The following is a 26,357-nucleotide window of genomic DNA, read 5'->3' as shown; positions in this document are numbered from 1 at the left end:
TTATGATACTAGCAAATATTCAGTCTTTAAGTCGATCTGTGATACATTCAACTGTGTCATGGGAGCATAATTTTTTAAATGGTTCGTCCAAAGTTTCTGTCAATCCATCCTAGCAACAGAGCCAAGTGTTAGAGTTATTGCTGCCTGAGTTACAACAGCTGCCCTGGGGAATCTTGTCCAAATAGCAAGTTAACTGCTATTCACAGTAATATCTGGTCTTTCCCACCCCCAAACATACACAAAAGATTTTTGTCATTCTTGGCATTGGGCAATAGCAGTAGCAAGACATGCCTGTAGAACTCTAAAGGCACAATGTCCTTCCACCTGTTTTATGCTGTAAGACAGACTTCCAAGTGCGAGGCGGTGTGGAGGGCTGTTTCCTTGAATGGCAGCTGAATGTGCCAGCAGGATCTTTGGCAGCAATGCCTGGGCACTGAAGCTGGGCATTCAGGAGAACTAAATGGAGAAAAGAAACTTGAACACACTGCTTCCTGGAACACTGAGAACCTGAATGGGAAATTAAGAAGTACCAGATTCTCTCTATTCTTACACCAGCCAAGGTCAGATTTCCAAGCTCCTATTTATTCTAATCTTTCCCCAAAAAAGTGCTATTGCAATTTATGAAAGTAATGAAAATGCTCTTTTTTCCTTTTAGAAAATAGTGTTACTTACTGTTGTATTATGCTCTTGCTTGAGAATTTTTTCCCCATCCTGAAGTAACAGCTTCATACCACAAATCAAGCAAAACCCTGGTGGAAAGGTTCAAGGAAGACATGTGACTTTTTCTACAACTCAAACGGACAGTGAGGGCTAGGTGAGGGCTCTGGATAGACCAGCTTGCCTGTTGACCATCCAGCGATGTCTTTTTAACAGAAGGCTGGGACTAAAGTCTGGCCTCTACCTGCTTGGCAGACAAAAATCTCATCACTCAGCAGGACACCTAGACTTAGGCAGGAATAACTGCCGCAGTAGAGCATTTATTACCAGTAAGGAGGGTAAATCGATAGCAAAAGACCTAGGAGAAGTCACAGGCCTTTGTTAAATGGGTGATATTTTCTTGGTGCCCTCTGGAACCTAGTTTCAAACCTAGAATCCTACCAGTTTAGGAAAATAATAGCCACCGTCTAAGGGGGCAGGGGAGAATTTCTTTAGCTATTTTCAGTTTGTCAGGAAGCTTAAAGTAATTGTTTACTCAAAATCAATCTTCAAGGATGACTTTTAGTTAGGAAAAAAAAAACAAAACTTGACTCCTTGGTTTCCTCTTGGGAAGATAAATTCATTATTATTTAACAAATGTGTTTGCTTATAAACAAATTCTTTCAAAACAGAGATTTTTGTGGGGGAAATCATATTAAAAGGGGTTTTCTGAGAGGAAGAGATTAGGAATCACTGTCCCCATGAAAATTGTTTAAGGGATGTAATTTTTCAAATTGTTTTCATTAAAAAATTGCAAACAGTAGCTAACTTCCCATTATACCCTGCATCTAATTCAATCAAAGTACTGAAGATTTTAGAGGATTGTTAGAGGACTGGCTGTGGGAAATTCCAGAGCAGCCGCCACCTGCAGAGACTTCCTTTACTGAGTGTCTCAGAGCCCAGACACTGCCTTATTTGCCAGAGCTGCAAGGAAATGGTAGAAATTCAGTAAAAGTAGTTCTTGCTTAAGCCAGGGTGACTTCTCATACAGTTGTGGATCCTTCAAAGACATTTCACCAAAACAGAGTCAGAGCATGCACATAGACTTCCACAGATTCAAGAAATGTAAGCACTGACGTGTATTATTAGTCTTGCTATCATTTCATCAGCAAGAACAAAATCACTTGTTTTCAGCTGGCACAAAAGCACATTTACTTATTAAATCATCAGGCATTGCTCATGTACCTTTCATATGCCGGGCTCTATGCTAAGTGCTAGAGGTATAAAGATGAAAAAGATTCGTGGTGCCACAGTCAGGATTGGCCAAAATTGACCTAGGTTGGTTATTCTGGGTTGTCTGAACAACAAGCCAGCTGGGACCTGGGCTCTTCACCTCTTCCCTGCAGGAGGGGTTGCCCCCAAACCTCTCGAGGGACCAGTTTCTCCCCTCCATAGAACTCAAGGTCCTCAGGTGCTGGACAGTCGGCTTTGCTAGGTGACTCCAGTTAAGAGCTGGTATCTAACCCCAGATTGGATGATACACAAGAAGTCGGATTATCTCCCAGCTGACTAAGACGTTCTCACTCTTGCTCTATAAGGAGAACAGCAAGGGGGCAAGTTCTCTTCCCTGAAATGTCCACCCATGGTGTGTCCAGCAGAGAACCTTGGCCCATCTTTTCTCTTTTCTTGTTCATTCTTGCTTTGTAAATTTTTCCATTAAAGCCTATGAGATTTCATGGAATTCATCACAAATCCTGTTGCATGACAGGTGATGAGCACGAAAGGATCCACCTTCCAACTGCATATGGATCTACAATTACAATTTAGGTATTTGAAGACCAGACCAGGGACAAGGAAAGCCTCTTGCCCTGGTGCCAGGAGAGGGAGAGTCCAGGAGGGAGCAAGAGTAAGAGTGTGTATTGGAAGGTGTGAACATATCTGGTTAGGGTGGAGGGGTACAAAATACGGTGCAGAGGAGGGGCTTATACTGCCTCCCCCACTGTAATATCAACCTAAGGAGGCAGGAACTCTGACATCTTCTCCCGTGCCTATCTGTATCCCTAATGCTTAACACTTTGTACATGTAAATTAAAATTTTCTGTCTCTACTCCCAAATTATAAAAACCTAGAAGGGTATATTCTTGCTGAACCATAGCCTCAAGAAGAAAGGAAGGAAGCTGAAGATATCGCTCTCATTCTTTCTGTCTGTCATACTCACCACCTGTGTGGTCCTCTATCAGGACCTAAGCCCTATGGAGACAGTAGCTCACAGAACTCCAGTCCCAGGGCCGCAAATGGTGGGCAAGCTCAGGAAAGGCCTTCTTCATCCTTAAGCTTGGATGAGTGTGGAGGGGCTGGGGTTGGAGGGTACAACTATTATTCACTGGTCTAAATCTTACTGCTAAAATTAGACCTGAGTGCTACATCTCCAAGCCTGGAGAGCCTGGTGTCCACAGGCCAAAGGTTGTTCTTCCCAGGGTCTGGGCAGTGGAAGCTGAGAGAACTGATTAATGAGCTCATCTAAATTTCAAAAGGTTGGAAGAGAATGTTGTTCCTCTCCACCTCCCCAGCCCACCCCCGCCCACCCCCGAACTTTACAAAGGACCTTAACAAACAGCCCCCTCAAAGCTACAGAACCAATTTTTTTTCATAACCAATTTTTTTACAGTCCTCTTCACTCCTCTCCTTCTCTTTGCTCCTTTTCCTCCTTTCTCTTGTTTTTCCATTTCTTCTGTCCCTTTCCCTTCCTCTCTATTTCTTTTTGTCCCTCCCTCTTTTTCTCCTGCTTTCCCAACTCTTCTTCCTCCTGCCTTGTAAAGAATGATACTTTGGAACTGAAAGTATATTTTAATGTTTATTGAAAGCAGTTGTTTCTTTTTCATAGTGTTTTCTGATCCTTCATAGAAAATGATTCTTCTATCCTAAGTTGACTTTCATAATAATTACCTGGAGACTAAAGGATCATATATATGTGAATTTAGTACATTAAAAGGAAAAATATATTTAAAGACTAACATTTAAGCATTCTGGCCTCTATTATTTTAAAATGAGGATTTGACTTGATGCCATTCATATTGGAATTCCTAAAATTACAACCATCATCTATGTTTTACAGGCTTCCCTTATCTATCCAGATATTTCCTGTTCCGTTTTCTTTTTCCCCAGAGACCCATAACAATTTACTTATAGTTGGTTTGAGGTTTTATTGGGGAGGGAGAGGGGCAAGAAGTTTTAAACTAACATGAATCTAAACTTTTGAGGAGAGGTGGAGGAAGGCATGAGATATCGGCCCTAACCTAGGCTGGCACATTTAATTTTGCCTAAGTTCACTTTAGAATGTAAATGTCTTCCCACTTAATTAATTTAAAATTAATTTCTCAAATTTGTTTTTCAGAACTGAGTGTGCCCATGTACAATTATGCATGCCACATTTGTGCACAACATCACCATTCTCAAAACCCAAACCCACAGATCTGAGGCCAGCAACTCTAGTTAACCCTCACACAGGACTTCCCGCATGCTAGGCACTGTGGGAAGCTCTTTAAGTGTATCAACTCATTTAATCCTTCAACAGCCTTACAAGGTAAGTGTCTTCGTCTGCTCTGGCTGCCATAACAAAATACTATAGACTGGCTTAAACAGCAGACATTTACTTTTTCACAGTTCTAGAGACTGGAAGTGCAAAGATGAAGGTGCCAGCAGCAAGGTTGGTGTCTGGTGGGAGCTCTCCCCTTAGGTGGCAGATGGCCACCTTCTCACTGTGCTCACATGGCCTTTCCTCTGTGCCTGTGCAGAGAGGGAAAGGGAGCAAGCTTTCTGGTGTCTTCTTAAAAGACACTAATCCTGTCCAATCAGGGCCCCATCCTTAGGACTTCATTTAACCTTAATTATGTCCTTAGAGGCCCCATGTCTAAATACAACCACTCTGGGGGTTAGGACTTCAATAGGTGAATTTGGGGGTAACACAAACATGCAATCCATAATAGTAGGTAATGTTCTCCCCATTTTTCAGAATAGTAAATTGAGGTTCAGACAGGTTGAGTAATTTGCCTAAGGTCACAAAGGTAGTAAAAGGTAACACTGGGATCTGAACTTCAGCATCATGCTCTTAACCACTGTGCTGTGCTGTCTCTTATCACCTAGCATGAGTCTTAGTATAACACCTAACAACCCGTCAACATCATCAACATCTAACAACCCCAACTCCTAGTAGAACTTTAAACCTGTCCTATAGTGACCAGAGCTTTGCCATGCCTTTTTAAAAAGTTTCCCTGAAGGGAAACAATCACTCACTATTGTCATTATTTTATTAGAAATAGATTTCTATATTATCAAATTTAGAGAAATAACATGTAGTTACTACAATCTGGTTCTTTAAAATGCTTATACATCTTAGTGAAACATCTTGAGAAAACTTCCTTTGTCTATACTTATACCCTAATGGTTATAAAAATAACCAGTAGTATATTTAAAAGGCGCTATTACTTTTTTTTTTTTTAATTTATTTGTGGCTGCATTGGGTCTTCATTGCTTTGCGCAGGCTTTCTCTAGTTGCAGTGAGCGGGGGCTACTCTTCGTTGCGGTGTGCGAGCATCTCATTGCAGTGGCTTTTCTTGTTGTGGAGCATGGGCGCTAGGCTCTTGGGCTCAGTAGTTGTGGCTTGCGGGCTCCAGAGCGCAGGCTCAGTAGTTGTGGCACACGGGCTTAGTTGCTCTGTGCCATGTGGGATCTTCCCAGACCAGGGCTCAAACCCGTGTCCCCTGCATTGGCAGGCGGATTCTTAACCACTGGGCCACCAGGGAAGTCCCAAAAGGCACTACTACTTTTTAAGAACTCTTTAATCCAGATTAAAGCTTTAATCCAGATTTCTGCACAGGAAACTGGAGCGTTGTAATGTGGTGAGACTACTCTGACAATTCTTACCAGTCAGTGAAGAAACTGTTTTGTACCAACTTACAGAATTTGCTATGTTCAAATCAAATATATATTGAGGGGAATCTGGTTATCTGATTGGCAACAGTCCTAGGATTTTTAATGGAAGTTGGGAAGGAGAAACAATGCATTGGATAAAAGCAAAGATTCTAATAGAATCCCGACTCTGCTATGTCCTTGAGCAAGTCACTCAGTTTCACTTTCCTCATTTGTAAAACGAAGCTAATAGTAGCTTTTACTTTACATGAGGATTAAGTGAGAGAATCCATAAATGTAAATTAAATAGTGTCTGACTCACTAAAAAGTCAGTTTTCCCCACGTAATTGAGATATAATGGACATATAACATTGTATAAGTTTACTGTGTACAACATGATTGGATATATGTATATATTGCAAAATGATTACCACAAGGTTAGTTGACACATCCACCACCTCACATGGTTACAATTGTGTGTGTGTGTGTGTGTGTGTGTGTGTGGCAAGAACTTTAAAAATCTACTCTCTTAGCAACTTTCAAGTATACAATATTGTTAACTATAATCACCATGCTGTACATTACATCCCCAGAATGTATTCATCTTATAAATGGAAGTTTGTACCCTTTGACCACCTTCTTCCATTTCTCCTCCACCACCAATCTACTCTGTTTCTATGAGTTTGGTTTTTTTTTTTATTCTACATATAAGTGAGATCATACAGTATTTGTCTTTTTCTGACTTATTTCACTTAGCACAATGACCTCAAAAAATGAACTTGTTTTACATTGTAAACTTCTAAAAAGAATGTCTTATACCTTTTTTTAATTCCCCAAAGCCCCTAGCAGGAGAGGACACAGTGAATGTTAAATGAAAGAATGATAAATGTCTTGAGAGCTCCATGTCCCACGAAGACCGTACTCAGTATTACTAGTTTCACCAGGAAATGATGGAAGCCTCCCACTGAGGAAAAGCAGGGCCTTACATAGGCAAGAGCATTGCTAGACCACAGGCCTTGCTCTTAAACAGCAGCCGCGCACCTCAGCCTCGGGTGAGAATTGAGGAGGAGCTCTTGCTTGGTTTCCATGGTAAACAGGTTCTCACCTGTGTAGTTCTTGGGAATTTTTTGACATCAATGTGCATATATGTTCAGTCTTTTTTGGAAAAGACATTGTGATATGGGGTATTTATTTTCAGAATCTACTTGAAACTAGTTATTTCAGTTATTAGAGTGAATTAAAACTATTAATATATTTTGGCCAGCTGAGCCTAATTTTAGATTGTTAGTATTGATACCCATCAGCACAATTATCACCCCCACAGACACTATAGCATCTGTTTGCTTCTATTAATATGGTTGGGAACTTTTGTTTTGTGACTTGGAGAGCAGACCCAAGTGTAGCTGCCGGGACGGCTAAGAACCATGAAGGTTTGAGGGATGGTACAGATTGTCTCCTCCTTAAAACCTTGAACTTGGTTTTGAGCCCCAGGGGTTAGATAGATGAAGGCCAGAAATTGGGAAAACTATTCACAAGAAACATTTATGATTCTCAGTCCAAAGCACCATAGAATCAGATCCCAGGTGCCAAAGTGGAGCACAGAGCTGGAGGGAAGAGGCCATTTTCCCTGCTTGCTCATGAAATCTCACTCTGCTCTGAGAGCCCAAAGGCTGGCTGGCTTGGCAGCACTGGGAGAGATTGTGGACTTGGCACCATCAGTGCTGCTTTCATGATGGGCAGTGACAGCACTGATGCTTTCCAAGTGGTCCTGCAGGAAGCAGACCTGGTGGAGCCAGTGCAGAAGAGAAAGGACTAGGTGGACCTATGTGGTTACAGCAGCCGATTTGTGAGCACGAATCACACATCCCGTTGGGGACGCCCAGAAATAGCTGCAGGACACTGAGGTCAAGCTAAGATCCTGTTGTTACCTTTGTAATTTGGACGTCAAAGGAAACATAACCTGATTTTACATAGTTTGGGAGACCTGGACAAGCTGTAACTAAACTGTAATTATAATCAATGGACTACTTTATAAGTGACTTAATTTCACAGAATAATTGGTGGCTTACACTAAAATGAGATTGGTGACTTACAATAAAACAAGGAGATTATAGTCATTTCCAAAATGTTTATGAATTGGAAAGACTGAGGCACAGGCAAAAAATCTGAATTAGGTTAAGCAGAAAGAGAAAAATACGGAGCTTAGAAAGAATGAGACTTGCTTCATGAATAGCTTTTTACCACAAGTTCCAGCATTTCATTTCAAGAAGACCTCAGAAGTAGAAATATGGATGGAAACTGGACTGAGCACTTGTCTTGGGCATTTGCATGCCACTCTACTTAAGATTGAGAAAGTGTCAGTTGTTCCCATTAAAGGATGAGGGGTTGATGGACATGGATACCTTTGTTACTGCTGCTGACCCCAGGGCATCCTTAGCTTTTGAGCCACTTCCAAACCAGCCTTGTCAACTACTACAGGACACAAGGCATTGGCTTCCTCTCCTCCAGGTGGGAGCCACCTGGCGTGCAGACGATGGATCCAGTGCTGTGGGAGGCATGGCTACAGCAGTAGAAGTCTGGTCCCACAGAACCTCCCCACACTTCCCGTTGACTGGCATCCCATTATGGGTTCCAACGAGGAACACCTTCTAGCAAACTCTATTGTTAGAACAGCTTCCCTGAGAACAGGAACCAGGGAAGCACTCAGTGGCAGCCCTGCTTTACCATCTCATATTGTCTCATATTTCCCTCCAGCAACTAAGCTTTAACTGCTTATCCTTCAGCTCTTAGCTAGTAAGTCACTTCCTTAGAGAAGCCCTCCCTGACTAGGTTAGGACTTTTGTTGCCCTCTTCTTCATAATTAATTAGTACTGACATAATTGTGTATTTAATTACTGCAGATAATATGAGCAGGGATCATGGCCATATTGTTCACTGATGGACCCTCAGTGCCTGGCACATAGTAAATAAAAAATATTTGTTGCATGAATGAATGTTAGTGTCACCTGCAAGGCTTTCCCTACATGGCTTAAGGCTGCCCCACTCCTGCTATTTATGTTATGTAATGTTATGTTATTTATTTATTTATTTATTTTTGACTGCATTGGGTCTTCGTTGCTGCACGCGGGCTTTTCTTTAGTTGCAGTGAGTGGGGACTACTCTGCGATGCGGTGCGTGGGCTTCTCATTGCAGTGGCTTCTCTTGTTGCAGAACACGGGCTCTAGGTGCATGGGCTTCAGTAGTTGCAGCACGTGGGCTCAGTAGTTGTGGCACTTGGGCCCTAGAGCACATGGGCTTCAGTAGCTGTGGCATGGGGGCTAAGTATTTGCAGCGCAAGGGCTCTAGGGCATGCGGCCTTCAGTAGTTGTGGTATGCGGGCTTCAGTAGTTGTGGCGCACGGGCTTAGTTGCTCTGCAGCATGTGGGGTCTTCCCGGACCAGGGATCGAACCCGTGTCCCCTGCATTGGCAGGCAGATTCTCAACCACTGCGCCACCAGGGCAGTCCTAATTATTTATTTTTAATATTAGATAAGCAATATGTGAATACATGCTCATTGTAAAACAAAAAAGCTAAATAACACATATACATACATATGAATGTTATGGTCTTATATATGTAAATTATGCCACAGTAAAGCTATTTTTAAAAAGCTATCATTCTCCTTCACAATTCCATACCAACCCAGCCCCATTCCTTTTCCCAGTCATAAAATCACTGTTCACAGTTTCATGTGTAAACTTCCAGATCTTTTTCTGTGTTTTCATACATACATGTGTCTTCATACATGTGTGTAGTTTCATACACATATATTCATATAGATATTCATATTTTCATGTATGTATGTATGATGTATACATACATCTAGAGTATTTTAGTCAGAGTTGAAAATACTCTGCAGGAGCCATGCTAGCTATTGCAGAGGGAATTTAATCAGGTGATGGAAGAGTTGAGAGGCCAGAGAACAGCAGGAAGCCACTATCAACCCTGGAGCTAGAGGGATGAAGGGAGAAGGCAGTGTCACTGGAGCCCTGATTCTGAGGCCTCTTGGGAGAATCTGGAACTGTGGCAGCATTTCCAGGATAAATCAGGAACCATGGAGAGAGGATTGTACAGCAGGCTCTGGAGACATGGGCAAGATGCTGCCATACACCATCTAAAACAGAGGGAAGGGGAGGAAATAACCCGGCTTCTTCCCTCCTCTCATTTTCCAGTGTTCCATTGCTGGCTCTATTTGGCGAGGTCTGTAAGGGAGCCTGGGACAAGTAGCTCCCAGGGATGCAAAACCCAAGGTTGAGGATGGTAGAAAATAGATCTGAGAACAAACAGAAAAAAGACCAGCATACATAGCTTAAAATAAAATACATGAGTAGCATGATGGTATATGCAGTGTTCTAAATTTATCACATCATTTTTATAGGGATAAAACCTGGATAAAATGAATATTGAGAGCAGGCTTGATCCACAAAATCAAGGATACAGCAGTAGAGCAGAGGTAAGCAGCAGAAAGCAGACGTGTTACAGGAGAAATGCACTCCCAGCTAAAGGAAAGACCTGTCACAAAACAGCAGCTCCAAGGACAGGTGTGGGTGTGGGTCTTGTTCCGAGGTAACCAAGTCTGACCTGCTCTTCAGAGAGTGGGAAGAGGGCAGGATTATGGGCTGCTTATTGCCCACGAGTAGGCTCAAAGACTCAGATTTCACAGCCTGAAGGGAACTTAGGTCTCCCATCTCAACTCATAACTGCTACAAAATAAGGAACCGAAAAGCAGAGAAGTGAAGTGATAGGCTCAAGCAGCTCAAAGGACCACAAGCCTATTTTTTGTCATTTTGGGGTTTTTGGGGCATGATGGGGGAGGTGTCGAGGGACAGTTTAGCACCCATGCCTCCTCTTCCTGCTGTGAGTCACTGAGCAGCCCAGCAGAGAAGGTCTGACGAAAAACAAGGGGCCGCAGAAGCAATTGCTCCAGTATGACCTGCTTTGTAAACAATGCTAGGCGCCGGGCATGTCTTATGAAGGAATTCACCAAAAAAAAAGATCTTTTCCTTAGAAACTCCTCTAACCTCCAAAGTTTGGTTTTAATTGCTTTTGGCAAAATTTTAGAACCTTCAGTCTGTTCCAGGCCCTGGGCTAGATAGATGAATCTAGATGCAATAATGAATAAGCCATATACTTCTAGGAGTTCTAAGTCTCATAGGGAATCATAAGTGGATAAAAATGATTATGATATGATCTGATAAATATAATAATATCTGTAGCACAGAAGAGGAAGTGAATAATTGCTGAGGGAGGGGAGCCCAGGGAGGTAGACAGAGAAAGCTTCACATCAGAGAAGGTGTAGAAGCAAAAATAGGAGCGCTTCAGACCTCCAACTCCAACTTTAAAATAACAGCAGTAAGTCGGCCTTCCCAGAAACACCACTGTTATTCCTCAAGGATTCACAAAGCAACGGTTCTTGCCCCCACTGACCTCTCATTCCGTAATGGAAGCCATACACATTCATATACCATTTATGAAAGTAAATGATAGATAAAATGACTCCACTGGCACCGTCAGCCAGGACCAGCAGGGTTAGACTGACCTCCAGAGACTCTGTGCGCCAAAAAGTTGATGCTGCTGCCCACATGTAACTGAATATCCAACAATGCCTTCAGTCAAATGCCTGTAAGGAAGTCCAGCAAAGTTCTGACTTTTCCTACAATAACACCTTTTATACGTTCCTAAAAATATCTAATAGCCACTTACTACCATAAAAGATTTTTTTCATTATTTTGGTACCTCTGCCTTGCTGGTGCCCAAACATGTGTCTGGCATGCCTGCGGGAGATCCTGCCTGCGGAGGCAGCCCTCTTCCACTCTGAGACAGCCCAGGTGAGGCTGGCCTCAGCAAGTCCACATCTCCGTTCTCAACCAAGTGGACATAAAGCTGTTCGTTCAATTCCTCACATAGCACATGCGTTATGATTTAGTTCTTCATCCCTTTCTGTCATTAAATACTCACTTGCAACTCAGGAAGGCCATCTGAAGGCCCAGTGGTCTGGTTAACCAGAAAGAAAGGCTGATGTGAGAAGCGATTAACAGCTCTTAGCAGTTCACAGCTGTAGGAAGACTGTTACATTGAAGCATTTATAAGCACAGGCTTTTGAAACAGACATGACTGGGTTCAACACTTGCTCTTTCACTTCACCATGTGATCTTGGGCAGGTTACTTTACACTGGCAAGCCCAAGTTTTATCTTCTATAAAATGTGCTTAATAATATCACCTGCCTCATGAGGTCATTCTTTCAACAAATATTTAATATGCTCCTACTCTGTGCCAGGCACTGTGCTTGAAGAGGGAGATTCAGCAGTGAACAAAAATCCCTGCCCTAGAGCTTACACTCTAGTGGAAGAAGACAGACAACACAAATAAATAAATAGATTATATATTATGTTAGAAAGGAAAGGGGCATTGGGAGGGTTGTCGTCTTTGATGGAGTGACCAGAAGAGGCTGAGTGAGGAGGGGACTCGGTGGATGCAGGAGAGCAGCAGGTGGACATTCGAGGGGCAGCCTTCCAGCCAAAGGGAACAGCTGAGCAGAGGCCCTGAGGCCGGAGCAGGCCTAGCTTTTTTTTTTTTTTTTTTTTTTAATATTTTTATTGGAGGCCTAGCATATTTGAGGAGCAGTGAGTCTGGCTGGAGCCAACTGAGGGTGGGGACAGAGGACGGAAGTGAGGTCAGAGAGTACGAGAGCAGAGGAGTGGCATGTGCTGACTCATATTTGAAGAGGATCACTGGGCTGCAGGGGTGAGAAGGACTTAGGAGGGCAGGGGTGGAAGCTGGGAAACCAGCTAGGAAACTTGCAGTGATCCAGGAGAGAGATGAGCATGCTCCATCCTCACCTTGGCGCCTGACCCCAGCCAACTCTGGATAAGGATATGATTCCACACACGCACATCTGGCAAGGGAAGAGCTCAGCTTTGTTCTCTTTTCTGCATCTTTCTCAGCCAGTCCATCTAGTGCCCACATCATCATCTTCCTTAATCATTCTGCTGTCAGTCTTCTTCCCCTTGTCTTCTCTCTCTCCCTCCTCACTCTGCTGTCTGCCTTTTTTCACACTTATGAATGGTCTGTTTTTCCAGGGCACAATTTGGGGGGCATTGTTCTGGGTCTTGGGGAGAGAGCAGTGTGCCTTTTGGCCTGTGGGTTCCATGGGGCACATGAGAAGGATAAGGGAACAAAGATGGGGTGATAGGCACTTAAGGTGCCCAAAGAGACAGCTCTGCCATGAAGGTTATACCAATGCCACAGGCAGAGCTTTTGTTGCCTGGTCAGAGTTCAGCCAGGAAAAAAGAAGCTTCTGAGTGTTTTGGGTAATTCCTAAAATACCGATAATTCAGGGAGTTAGAGGCTGACACCACCATTGGATAGACCAAGAGAGCAAAGATCAAAAGGCCATTTTCAGGAAATCAGGAAGTATGGGGATTATAGAGAAACCAGCACCGATAACCTCATAGCCTTCAGCACCAAAGCAAGTGATTCTCAGAAGGAACTTCATTGATACTAGCCACCAACTTGGTGTCACAATACTAGGTAGGTCGTCACCGTGGGCTGGAGGGGTTTTTCCAGAAGCAATTTCGGTGGTGGGACTAATAGCCATGACTTAACTATACACAGAATTGTCTGAAAATTACATATCCCACTAAAGCCAAGCTCAATGTGTCCCCAACTCAACTTCCTCTTAGTCAGAGCCTCAGGATGCCCGTGGCTGCTCTAATACCCCCAATAAGGTGACAGAAGGAAAGTCAGAGTGGATAGAGACAGGGCCTTTAATTGTGATTTAAAATATCTTATTTTTGCTAATTTTATAAAAACATATGACCCTGTGCACATGTTGCTAAGGATCCTCCCAGGGCCCTGGAAGGTGTGCCACAAGTGATACTCCCAAAGCTTCAGCTTCTCATGGAAAATCTGCCTCTGCCTAGAACAGAAGGAATTTACCTTCACTGGCCAGAGAGCTGACCATAGGAAGGGGCTTCAGACCAGTGTGAAGGATTTCCTTGGGTGGTGTTTGTAGCAGTAATGTTTTATTCAGCTTGAGCGTTGCTAATAACACTACTAGATATTTATTAAATTAATACAAATTTGAATTAGTAGATAATGAGCCACTTTATGAAGCCTTTATACTCAGACCTCTGAATCACTCCCTTTTTGTCTACAGGCCCCTAGCTTGCCCATTCAACAAAAATTTATAGAGGGCATCCTCTGTGCAGGCGCTGTGCTAAGCTCACCATGATGAGGAAAGTAAACATGAGGCCCCTGCCTTTATGAGGCCCTCAGGGGAAGAGACAAATAATCAAATAATCATCCAAGTCTCTAATTACAGGACTAAAGAGGAAATGTTCAGGGTCCTACTGAGAGTGTAGGTTGAGGAAGCCTAGTCTAGTGGAGGTGACAGGAATGACTGAAGGATTCCTTCTTTCAACAGTTATTTTCCAGTGCCTACTCTTTGCACACACAGTGCTAGGGTCCAGGATAATGGTGAGCAAAAACTGCAGCATCCCTGCTCCCCTAGAGCTCTCTCCTGGAGGAGGCATTTTTACAGAATCAGATTGCATCTATCTGTAAATGACCACCTGATGATGGCCTCCATGAACGGGTGATGCAGGTGAATACGTGGGCATGTGCGCTGAGGGTTGGTGCAGTAGGACAGGCTTTTTGAAGGGGCCACAGTGCACTGAGAACCAGAGGCAGAGTTAACTGATGGGTGAGAAGGTGGAAGGGCTTAAGGACAGTCTTCTAGGCAAAAGGAAGTGCAGGAGAAAAGGCCCAGGGACAGGAGGACATAGGGAAAGAAAAGGACAAAAAGAGGCCAGCATGGCTAGGGCACCTCTAGGGGAGGGCAGGAGAGAGTATGCCTACATGTGGCTGGAAAGACAGGAACAGACCCATGAACCTAACACAACTGGGAGCCAACAACAAAATAAATAAACAAACAAGTAAAACCAAACAAAAACAAACATGTAGATACAGAGAACAGAGCAGAAGGGAAGAGGGGAAAGGGTGAGGGAAGATGAAATAGGTAAAGGGGATCAATGTATGGTGACAGATGGAAACTAAATCTTCAGTGGTGAGCACACTGTGGTGTATACAGAAGTAGAAAAATAATGTTGTACATGTGAAACTTATATAATGATATAAAGCAATGTTACCTCAATAAAAAAAAATTTTAAACCTTAGAAATAAATAATGAATTAATAAATTAATCAGAAGAGGGGGCTTCCCTGGTGGCGCAGTGGTTAACAATCCGCCTGCCAATGCAGGGGACATGGGGTCGAGCCCTGGTCCGGGAAGATCCCACATGCCACGGAGCAACTAAGCCCGTGCGCCACAACTACTGAGCCTGCATTCTGGAGCCCGTGAGCCACAACTACTGAAGCCTGAGCGCCTAGAGCCCGTGCTCAGCAACAAGAAAAGCCACCGCAGTGAGAAGCCCATGCACCACAACGAAGAGTAGCTCCTGCTCGCTGCAACTAGAGAAAGCCTGCACACAGCAATGAAGACCCAATGCAGCCAAAAAAAATAAAAATTAATTAATTAATTAATTTAAAAAAATTAATCAGAAGATTCTGAGGAATGGAGAGACATGGCCCAATTGGCACTTACAAGGATCTCTCTGGCTGCAGCGAGAATATTGGATTACGAGGGATGCTTTGGCAGTAGTGGCATCTTAATTACGTCCCCCTTTCTCACTTTCCTTTCCGGTAGCAGTGGAGATTTAAATAAATGCATGCCTGATACGCAGCTAAAAGCTCCCCAACAATGAAGGGCTGTGTAGCCAGGAGAAGAGCACACTGCCTTCAGTCAGGCACATTAGATCTCCCCTCCACCTCTAGTCGGCTGGTGGTACTGGACAAGTCACTCACCCTCTCTGAAACCCACTCTCCACCTAGTCTATAAAGTGGAAGAACAATGCCTACTCCACCAAGTGGCATGAGTAATAGAAAAAGTGTCTACAAATTACCTGGCATTTGGCAGAACTCAGGACATACCAGCTGTTATTAGAAGTAACTGCAAGATGGTCAAGCTAGTCAGAGGAAGATTTCTAACCAAAAGTTATACTAGTGAAAGCTCTGGGAATAGATTACAATCTCTCCTGTTGAAAATATATAAATATATGCAATATTATACATTTACTTAAATACTACATTTTTAATAGAGGGCTGTCTAATAAAATCTTCCTAATACTGGTGTGTTAAAACAAGCCTATATTACTTATGCAGTTAAAATATATGTCTATACAGTAAAGTTTAAAAGCTTCTCAGTAAATTATATTGTACATGAATTGACTTATCTCTGGTCTTTTCCTGTACACAGTTGTTTTCTAGAGAAACTGAACTCATTTGTTAGCCTGTCCATACCCCAGACTGAACAACATTAGCTTCTCAAGAAAGATTTTATCTGTTTCTCCAGAGCCTACTAGAGAGCCTAGCACTCGGTAGTAGGTGCTCAGTAAATACCAGAATGGAAAAATAAAGAAAGAATTAATAAATTTAACTTATGAGTCTGGCAACAATATCTTATGAATCAAGATACATTTGTCTGGTCTACACAATATGAGTGTCTTAGAGAGAACTTGGCATGGAATATTTTATATCCAGACTGTCCTGGAAATTTCAGGATGTATTATGTGATTAGATACACCTCAAATAGCTGTATCTGTTTTAACTGAGCTACAACAAGTAGCTATAACAAGTTCCACTGTGAGCCTGTGTTTTACTTATTTTTCAGCATAAAAATTGTTCCAAGTCCTTTGTTCATAGTAGAAGGAACAATCTAGAAGATTTTAAAGGATGTCTGTTTAACCATTAACACAAGGACTCAGGATCTGCTTTTCTCTTACCTTGCTCACTATAATTAATTAGTTGCCCTGATAAGAACATTTCTGTCTCACACACACACACAAAAGCAAGTGAAACAGCGATACATTTGGTTTGCTAAGCACAGCTGAAGCTAGCTCAACAGAATGTCAATTCAAAAGAGGGAAATAAAATATGCAGCAAAGCAGGGAGGCAGGGAACAAAGAATCCAGTATAACAATTAACAGGAGAGCCAAACCAACATTCAGAACACCATCAGGAAGGTAAAAAGCCTCAAGTGTCTAGAAAAGAGATAAACTGGAGGGGAAATGCTGAGAGGACCTGGAAGGACCAATTTAAATCAATGAAAAAATTTAGGACTTTGTTTTAAAGGAGTATTTTTTAAAGTCAGGTTTATTGAAGTACAATTTGTATACAATAAAATTCACCCTCAGTGTATAGTTCTGTGAGTTTTAAACATCACATACAGTTGTGTAGTTACCATCACAATCAAGATATAGAACTGTTTCCCCTTTTTAATCGACTGCTGCCTCACCCTTAGCTCCTAGCAACCACTATCCTGTGTTCTGTCCCTCTAGTTGTGCCTGCTTTAAAGGAGTTTAATAACAGAACTTAAAATGGGGGGGAAAAGGGAACTGAGATTTTTTTTTTCCCTACACCCACTCACTTTCTTTACCCTTCAATAGGTGAACTTATATTTATTTAGTATCTATTATTTGCCAAAGATTTTACATACATCATCTTTCATTTTTACAGCTTGTCCATGAAGGAAGTTATCCCCATTTCCCAGATGGGAGGTTAGAGTCAAAGTGGTGCCAAGCTAGTAAGAGGCAGGGCCAAGATTCAAAATCAAAGTTGATCAAAAAATGACACCATGGCTTATCTCTGGGTGTTAGATTATAGCTGATTTGAACTTTCTTCTTTGCACATTGTTTGTATTATCAAAGTTTTCAACTATGAGCTTATATTATTTATTTTCGTAACCAGTACATATACTTTCATAAGTGTATGTGTGTGTGTGTGTGTGTGTGTGTGTATACACACACACACACACATACTATATAAGTACATACATACATACAGGGTCTGATTCTCTTTGCTGAGCAAAAAGGGGAAAGGTAGGAAAAACAGTTTAAAAGAGGGTAAATGAAAGTCTCCACTTAACAACTGGCACTCAGAGCTGAGAACCCAGAATCAAATTTACCAAAAGAACCAGAGCACAGATTTGCTCTGTCTCTAGATCTTATCAGAGTCTAACTTCTCTACCTTTAAAAAGTTCTGTAGAACAAACGCTCTCCCAAAGTGCTGATGATAATCCCTGGAGGCCTGTAAAAACCCATTAGGCTACTCAGACCCAAAAGACAGTCCTCCTAAGCATCTTGCTGCTTCATCTCCACAAGACCCGGTAGGAACAAGCTAACCATCCTGGTCAAGTGAGTGCACAGCAGCATTTCACCACTCCTGGAGAGGCAGGAAAGTGAATAACTTAAGGCCAAGACTAAAGGAAACACAGAGCACCTTTTATTGTGGAGGAGGGGAATTATATTTTAGTATGTCTATGTTGGGAGAATATTACCCATCACAGCACTTCAAGGAGACTCATGAGGGCATCCTCTGGCCTTTAGGCAGAATCCAATTATTGCTTGTTTCAAAAATATTTGAGGGATCTTACAAAAACATATAAAGGACAAGATTTTTTAAAAAATAGATTGGGTACCGGCACTAGGTACCCAAATGGAAAAACAATGGACCTTGACCCCCTACCTCACGTTATACACAGTTAATTCAAGAGGGAATCACAGACCAAAATGTAAAAGTGAAAACTCTAAAGCTTCTGGAAAAAGATAGAGGAGAATATCTTCACAACTTGGAATAGCAAGGTTTTCTTAGACAGGATAAGCAATAACCATTTAAAAACTGATAAATTAGATTATACCAAAATTTTGAACTTTTGCTCATAAAAAGACAGTGTTAATGAAGTACAAAAGAAATATACCATAGACTAATATAAAATATTTGCAAGACATATATCTGACAAAGAATTAGTATCTAAAATATGTAAAGAACTCCTACACCTCAAAAGTTTGAAAAACCAAACAACTCAGTTTGGATTGACTTAAATAGACACATCACAATGGAAGATACATTAATGACCTATAAGCCATTTAAAAGATACTCAATATCATTAATTATCAGGGAAATACAAGTTAAAGCCACAGTGAGATATTACTACTTGCATGAATAGCTAAAATAAATAATAATTTGAAAAAAGCAGACTGACAATACTAAATGTTGGGAGAACATAGAACAACCTGAACTCTCATACAGTGGTGTTGGTATAATCACTTTGGGAAAAGGACTGACAGTTTCCTATGAAATTAAACATACATCTACCCTATGACCCAGCATTTCCACTCCTAGGTATATAGCCAACAGTTGTGAAAGCATTTCCCCAAAGAGACTTAAAAACATTCACAGCAGCTATAATTGTTAAGCAAACTGAGGTGTATTCATACAATGGAATACTAATCAGCAGTATAAAGAAACAAATTCTGGAACACATAATAATGTGGATGAATCTTTCAACATTATGCTGAGTGAAAAAATGATTTATATAAGAGTACTTACTGTGTGATTCCATTTATATGAATTTCTAAAACAGGTAAAACTAATCTATGGTGGAAAAAAAAATCAGAACAGTATTTGCCTCTGAAGTTGTGAGGATGAAGGTAGAAACATGAGGGAATTTGCTGGACTGATGGGAATATTCTGTATCTTGATCAGGATTTGTGTTACACAAATGTATCCACTTGTCAAAAATCACTGAATGGTATACTTGAGGTATGTGCACTTTGTTGTATGTAAATTTTACCTCCCTGAAAAAAACCTAAAAAACATAACCAACTATCGAACTTTGGTTAATGCTATGCATACTAAAATGTATAGAGGTAAAGTGTATATATGTTTGAAATTTACTTTGAAACATATCAAAGAGTAATTGAAAAGGGGGATGGATATATAGAAAGACATGTGATAAAGCAAGTACAGTAAAAGGTTAATCATGGAATCCAGATGGTGGGTATATGGGTGTTAACCATAAAATTCTTTCATCTTTTCTAGATATTCAAAAAAAATGAAATGTTGGAAAAAATAAGTTAGAATTAGGAGAAAAGAAAAATAAAGGTCAGCAAAAAAGATGAAACTGAAGTTAGAACCTTATAAAGAAGTACATACCTGTGTTAGAGTTTCCTAAGAGCCAAAGCAAAAGGGAAGAGAGGGTGATGTGCAGGAGAGGAAGAGGAAGAGTCATAAGGGAAGGAGGAAAAGAAAGAGAGATCTCAGTTACATAATTAGCAATACCCATATGATTGAAAAAAATTGTTCTAGTAAAGCACCATTTTCCTGATACAGACAAGTTTTCATGAAGAAGGCACCGTGCAATGTGTGCACGTGGTTCTATTAATTAGGATAAGGACTTGGAACAGAGACTTTACTTTTTTTTTTTTAATTGAGTTTTGAACTTTATTTATTTATTTATTTTTGGCTGCGTTGGGTCTTCGTTGCTGCGCGTGGGCTTTCTCTAGTTGTGGTGAGTGGGGGCTACTCTTCGTTGCGGTGCGCAGGCTTCTCATTGCAGTGGCTTCTTTTGTTGCAGAGCACAGGCTCTAGCCGTGCGGGCTTTAGCAGTTGTGGCACGTGGGCTTCAGTAGTTGTGGCTCGAGGGCTCTAGAGCGCAGGCTCAGTAGTTGTGGCGCATGGGCTCAGTTGCTCCATGGCATGTGGGGTCTTCCCAGACCAGAGCTGGAACCCTTGTCCCCTGCATTGGCAGGTGGATTCTTAACCACTGCACCACCAGGAAAGTCCTGAGACTTGACTTCTTAAACAAGCAAAAACTTCATTCATCTCTCATATAATAGTCTACAGGTAGTGCTCTGGGCCAGTATGGCTGCATTGTTCAAGGGAAAATAGGTGATTGGAGCTCCAAAATTCTACAACATAGAAAAATGCTGCAATTATCTTATCTAAGAAAAAAATTGAGTACAAAGATAGATTCTTGAAAATCTCTATCTATTCTAATATTCTATCTAATATTCTAATATCTAATATTCTATCACTTATTAATCTACTCCAGTGTATCTTGCTGAATCCATTCCTCTCTGAACCATATGCTACATACTAGAGCGTATGTAGCTACATACTAGAATGACAATACTAGCTTTCTTATTCCATACTTCAACAATTCTAAGATGCATAATTTTTTCCCACATTTTGACATCTCTGAAATTGTCCTGGCTCTTACAATCAGTGGCATGTCATAATTGGTGGATTTTTTTCTTTCTTAATGGTACATAAATAATAGTGTTTCTTAAAAGCAATGGCATGTTACATTTAATAAAACACAGTTATTCAGTGCTTCATGGTTCAAAATATTTTCATCCTATTTGAGCCTCGCAACATCATATTTTGGTGAGATGGGTAGTTATTCCTATTCCAAATATAGACATTGAGATTCAGAGAGTTTAAATGACCTCTCCAAGGTCCTCAGCTAGACTGTGATGAAGCCATAACACTAATCCGAACTCTCTAAATTTGAAAAGTCTTGCTTTTTCCCAATATTACACAAAATATTTAGAGAATGAAATCTCCATGGAAACAGGAATTTTGTTTTATTCACTACTATAGCACCAGAGCATAGAACATTACTTGGCACATAGCAGATATTCAAAGATTTATTGAATGAATTAATATTACAGAAGGGAATGAGAGGACAGAAGGGAAAGAGCCCATGGACTGAGGTGGGCTGGGAAGTTTATACAGAGGGTGGCTATCCTGCCATTTTTTCTCTGCTTTGATGAGCCTCTCATTAATCACTCAAATAGCACTTACTCCATGATGCCTTAAGCTAAATATATTCACTCCCTAATGACTTGAGAGGCAACCTAGTATAGTGCAAAGCCTACTGATTTTTGCATGAGAAGACCTGGTTTTAAATCCCTTCTGATTTTAACCACCTATTAGCAAAAAACTTTGGGATAAATTACTTAGCTTCAGTTTTCTCACCTACACAATTGGGAATAATAAAACCTACTGGATTGCATCATTGTGAAACTTAAACAAGACCAGATATGTGAATGTATCTGACACATAGTAGGAGCTCAATAATATTAATTCCTTTCTCTTTCCTACACCATGCTACACTTGATCTTGGTAAACACTTCCATTTTTGTACTTCACGTTTTTCTTCACATGATTATGGGTTTCTAAAAGAACCCCACCTGGTTGATATCCACCTCTGCAGAACTCAAGAGAGTGCCAGGCTCATTCTAAATGCCCTTAAGTATTTTCAGAGTTTATTCATTCATTTATTTAATCCATAAATATTTATTGTGTGCCTGTTATGTGCCAGGCTCTTTTCTAATTGCTGAAGCTCCACCAATGAATGGAACTAATGAAAATCTCTACCCCCTTGGAGGCAGATGGACAGTACATGAACAAATAATGTATGGTGATAAGTATTATGGAGAAAAATAAATAAAGCAGATAGGATAGGGGGTGGCCAGGGTTGACTTGTTGTAATATTAATATTAATATGAGTGTTAAAGAAAAGCCTTACTGACCATTGTCCTTGTCCCCATGGTGAGTCACAGCTACCCCCCCTCCCCCGCAGGAGACCCTCCAACACTAGTAGAATCACCCAGTCTGGAGGATGCAGGGAAGATGCTGAATGAGACAGTGGTAGTGAACAACCCCCCATACAGCTGGAGTGTAAGGCAACTGGAAATCCCTTGCCTGCTATTACATGATACAAAGATAATCGTCCACTATTGTGTTCCAGTAGCGTGACTTTCTTGAACAGAGGACAGATCATCAATATTGAAATCACCCAGATCACAGATGCTGGCATATATAAATGTGTGGCCATCAACTCAGCTGGAGCTACAGAGTTATTTTATAGTCTGCAGGTCCATGGTTAGTGCTACTTCTCCTAGATTCCTCCTGAGGTAAAGAAGCATTCAAAATGATTAAGTGCATCTATAATATTCTACTGTGAATATTTAACAGAATGTGTTATTGTTGTCTTTATTTAAGGTTGCAGTGTTCTAAAACTGATAAGCATTTATATTTTCTGATTCCTATTAAATGCTCTATTTTCAAAAAAAAAAAGAAAGAAAGAAAAGCCTTACTCGGTGACATTTGAGAGAGACTTCAAGGAAATAAGGGAAATGCCATGCAGATATCTGGGTTAAATTTGAAGAGCAACATAAATATTTGTAGGAAAAATAAATAGAAAAAAGTAGACAGAACATTCCAGAATGTGAGAACATTTGACCAAAAACCTGATAGACTTAAGTAGAAGGCCTGTTTGGGCAATATAAAATGAACCAGTCCAACTGGAGTATCAGGACCTTGAATACCAAGAAAAGAATTTGTATTTTATCTTATAGACAATGGTGAACTACTGGAGCCTTTTATCCTAGAGGGTGTGACAAGATCCAAACATCACTACAGGAAGCTTAATCTGGTAGAGCAACCCATGCAGGAAATATTAAAGGGAAAGGATAGCCGTTCCATCATAGACATCTTGAGTTTGACATCACGGTGGGTTTTCAAAAAGAACACGCTCAGGGAAAGGTCAAAAATACAGGCCTGGAGTTGAGAGGTGAAGGCTTGAGATTTGAGGGGTGTAGCCCATCCAAAACCTGACAGCTGATTGTAATCATCTTTCAAGAGTCAAAGACTCTGTTTGCGAGCAACAAACAGATCTTGTTAGAATTTTACTTCTAGCCTGAAAACTGGTAGAACATTCCTCTTTGGAATTTTCCAAACTTAGGCCAAGACTAGAGAATCGAAGTCAGCAGAAATGAGAATGATACGCAGGACCTGACAGGGAGACATGCCAGAAAATAAGTAGGAAAAAACCCTGAAAGGTGGGGCACAACGTGCCTTGGGAAGCTCAGACTCTTGAGAAATCTGGAAGAACATATATCATGCCAGATGGTTCAGCCTTATGGGAGGGCTTTTGTTTAAAAGTGTGCTCTGTGAAATGATTTAGATACCCTTCAAAAAGCAACATGCCACTGATTCATCCTGTCTGAAAAAACATACAACCCCTCACATTTGACTTTTTAATCTCACACTGATTGGAAATAACAAAAGTGATCTCTTTGCCATTTGGAGTAATTTCTCATTCACCCACCAACAAGCAGGAAGGAGGTCTCTGAAAACTGAACAGTGGGGTTTGCAAAGTTTGGGGAGAAAAGTTGCAGGAGGCAGTTGCAGCTTTATATAAGGTTCTTTTTTTTTTTTATCTATTTATTGGAGGCGTTGGGTTTTCGTTGCTGTGCGCAGGCTTCTCATTGCAGTGGCTTCTCTTGTTGCAGAACGCGGGCTCTAGGTGCACGGGCTTCAGTAGTTGTGGCTCACAGGCTCTAGAGTGCAGGCTCAGTAGTTGTGGCACATGGGCTTAGCTGCTCTGCGGTATGTGGGATCTTCCCAGACCAGGGCTCGAACCTGAGTCCCCTGCATTGGCAGGCAGATTCCCAACCACTGCGCCACCAGGGAAGTCCCTATATAAGGTTCTTGAGTCCCACCGATATGCTTGTGGCTATGTGACAGTGGAATCTACCACTGAGAGAAAGGAAAATGAAACATTATTGAAATAAACTTGGTTCTCATGCACAAAAGCAAAAGGCTGCCATTTTGTCTGGAATCCTAATCAGGTGTCTTATATGCCTATAATTAGTCACTGGCTCCTGGAAAGGAAAGAGACTAAAGGGATGCAAAAAGAGAGGTCTTCCTTTCCTTGAAATGTATTTTCTTAAATCTTTAAATATGTTGCTTACATAACCCCCAAAAGAATTTTTTTAAACTATGTAACTCCTCACATATTTTAAGTTGTCATCTAAAATTTTTCATCAGAGGATAAGATGATGATAGATTGCAATTGGGATAAATATTTCATGACACTATTTGACAAAATAGGCTTTAACTCCCCGACGAATAAAATACCCCAAGTCTTAAAGAGATCATGTAAAAATTTTATAAATCAGTTTTATCCGAATCCAAAAAATTTGCTTGTCTTGCAAGACATTCCAGTTAACTTTAAAAGAATCAGCATCACTAACGTATACTGTTTAGCTGTTCCAAATCCAGAGCTTCCCCACAAAGGCCAGTTATTCTACTTCTAATGCCAAACTTCACTCATAATAGAAATATGAGTAAGATAGGCAAAGAAGGGAAGCCCCATGCATGTAAGGAAACTTGATTAATAATAAACAAAGGTGTCATCACCAAACCAATATTTCTTTCTTGGGTTTTACTTCTACATGCGTCTACAAAACATAAGAACATTTTCCTACACAGCCAAAATAGCACTGTCGCACCTAACAAAAATAGCAAGTCCATATTAAAATTTCTCACATGTCCCCCAAATGCCCTTTATGGGATGGTTTATTCAATCCAGGATTTAACCCTGGGCCATATATTGCATCTGGTTGTTATATCCCTTAAGTCTCTTTTAATCTAGAACATGCATTCTACACAGGGATGATGTCACCAAGGGAGTGAAAACTGGTTCTTGGGAGATGAAAAAAATCTTACCTTTTTATGTACAAAGCACAGATATACATATAGTACATAAACATATACAGAGTATGCCTGTAATATTGGATTTTCATGTTGCGGGGACAATTAGGAAAAAAATGTCTATAAAGGTCCCCAGGGGGCAGGGGGATGAGCAATGATGAAAAAAAAAAAAGGTTGAGAAATACTGATCTAGAACAATCCCTCCTTCATGATACCAATAGATTCCTAAATCAATATTTCAGTGTATTGCCTTATTTGGTTCATAAGTGATGTTTTCATAGCCCAGGGCAATGCCGTATTGTAAGATTTAGTATGAGTAAGGTGGCAGACATGGAAATGTGCTGCTCAGATATCCCCCCAAGAAAGGACTTGCTGCGCAGCTAGGAGGAATGTGCCTAGCTGAGATTCCTTAGCTTCTCAACCAAGGTCACACTCTCTCAGAATGGCCCCCACCAATGAGCAAGGCTGTTGCACAGGGGCCTGGCTATTTCCACCCTACAGGAAAACTACTAAGGGGCAGTCTCGGCTCTGGAGCTCCCCCACTGATCTGGCAGAGATGGTGTGGGATCATTATTACAGTCTGGCGACTCCATATGCCCAACCCTGCTTTCTCCTTTTTTCTTTCATGGATGTTACTCCCCAATAGAACATTTGCACTCCTAACTCTCAGCATCTTCTTCCTGGAGAAGCAAGCTGGCTTGTTCTTAACAGATCGGATTTATGAAAGAGTAAGGAGGTTGAAGATTTGGAAGTTGTCTCCCTTAAAACTGTAGTCTCGAATTCTTCACCTATCCCAGGTATAAGGAACCAGTCAGGGTTCAATTAGAGAAGCAGAACATTAGGAAATATATATATTTAATGCAGGATTTTTTATAGGGATTTGATATTACACAAGTGGGGGAGCTGGTTACACAGCTTATGTGAGCCTCTTTCTTCTATGTCTAGTGTTGAAGCCTGAAATCCCCAGAGAAAACATTTGGGAAAGAAAGATGGCCGTGCAGTGAGGGAAGCAAGGGCCTCTGAGCCGCCAATTCTAACGATGCGGTAATCTGTAGGAGAAGCTGGGATCCTTCATCAGGGAACTAAACACATATCTGGTCCAGCAGTCAGAGAGGTTGGAGAAGCTGCAGGCCCGGCTGCTCTTCCATCCCAACACGAGCCAGCAGGTCAGCGACAGCATGAATGAGCTGCAACAGCACCTGTGCCTACACCAGCCTTCCACGTGCACAATGAGTTATGCTGCTCCACTGCTTCACTTTCGCCTTCCCAGCTCACGCAAAATGTCTCTTGAAGCCCACAGTAACCTGGGGCTATGTAAGCAAGAGGAGGCCCTAGTTTCAGTTTAGCTGAGTTGATACACAAATCCACC

The 26,357-nt window shown here is 41.3% G+C and overlaps 1 long non-coding RNA gene across 3 annotated transcripts in view; it reads left to right on the top strand.

The window, feature by feature from the left end:
* Positions 1–26,357, top strand: part of LOC132524643 (uncharacterized) — a 93,577-nt gene that overhangs the window by 27,299 nt on the left and 39,921 nt on the right. The window contains exon 3 of one of the 3 annotated variants that reach the window (XR_009541951.1): positions 4,031–4,219. The exons of the other annotated variants lie outside the window; for them this stretch is intronic. This is a non-coding gene — a long non-coding RNA (uncharacterized LOC132524643). The remainder of the gene's footprint in view (positions 1–4,030; positions 4,220–26,357) is intronic. 3 annotated transcript variants of the gene reach the window in all.

This window comes from Lagenorhynchus albirostris, chromosome 8, assembly GCF_949774975.1.
Source record: "Lagenorhynchus albirostris chromosome 8, mLagAlb1.1, whole genome shotgun sequence".
NCBI classification, from domain to species: Eukaryota; Metazoa; Chordata; class Mammalia; order Artiodactyla; family Delphinidae; genus Lagenorhynchus; species Lagenorhynchus albirostris.
This window is presented reverse-complemented; position numbering and strand designations above follow the sequence as displayed.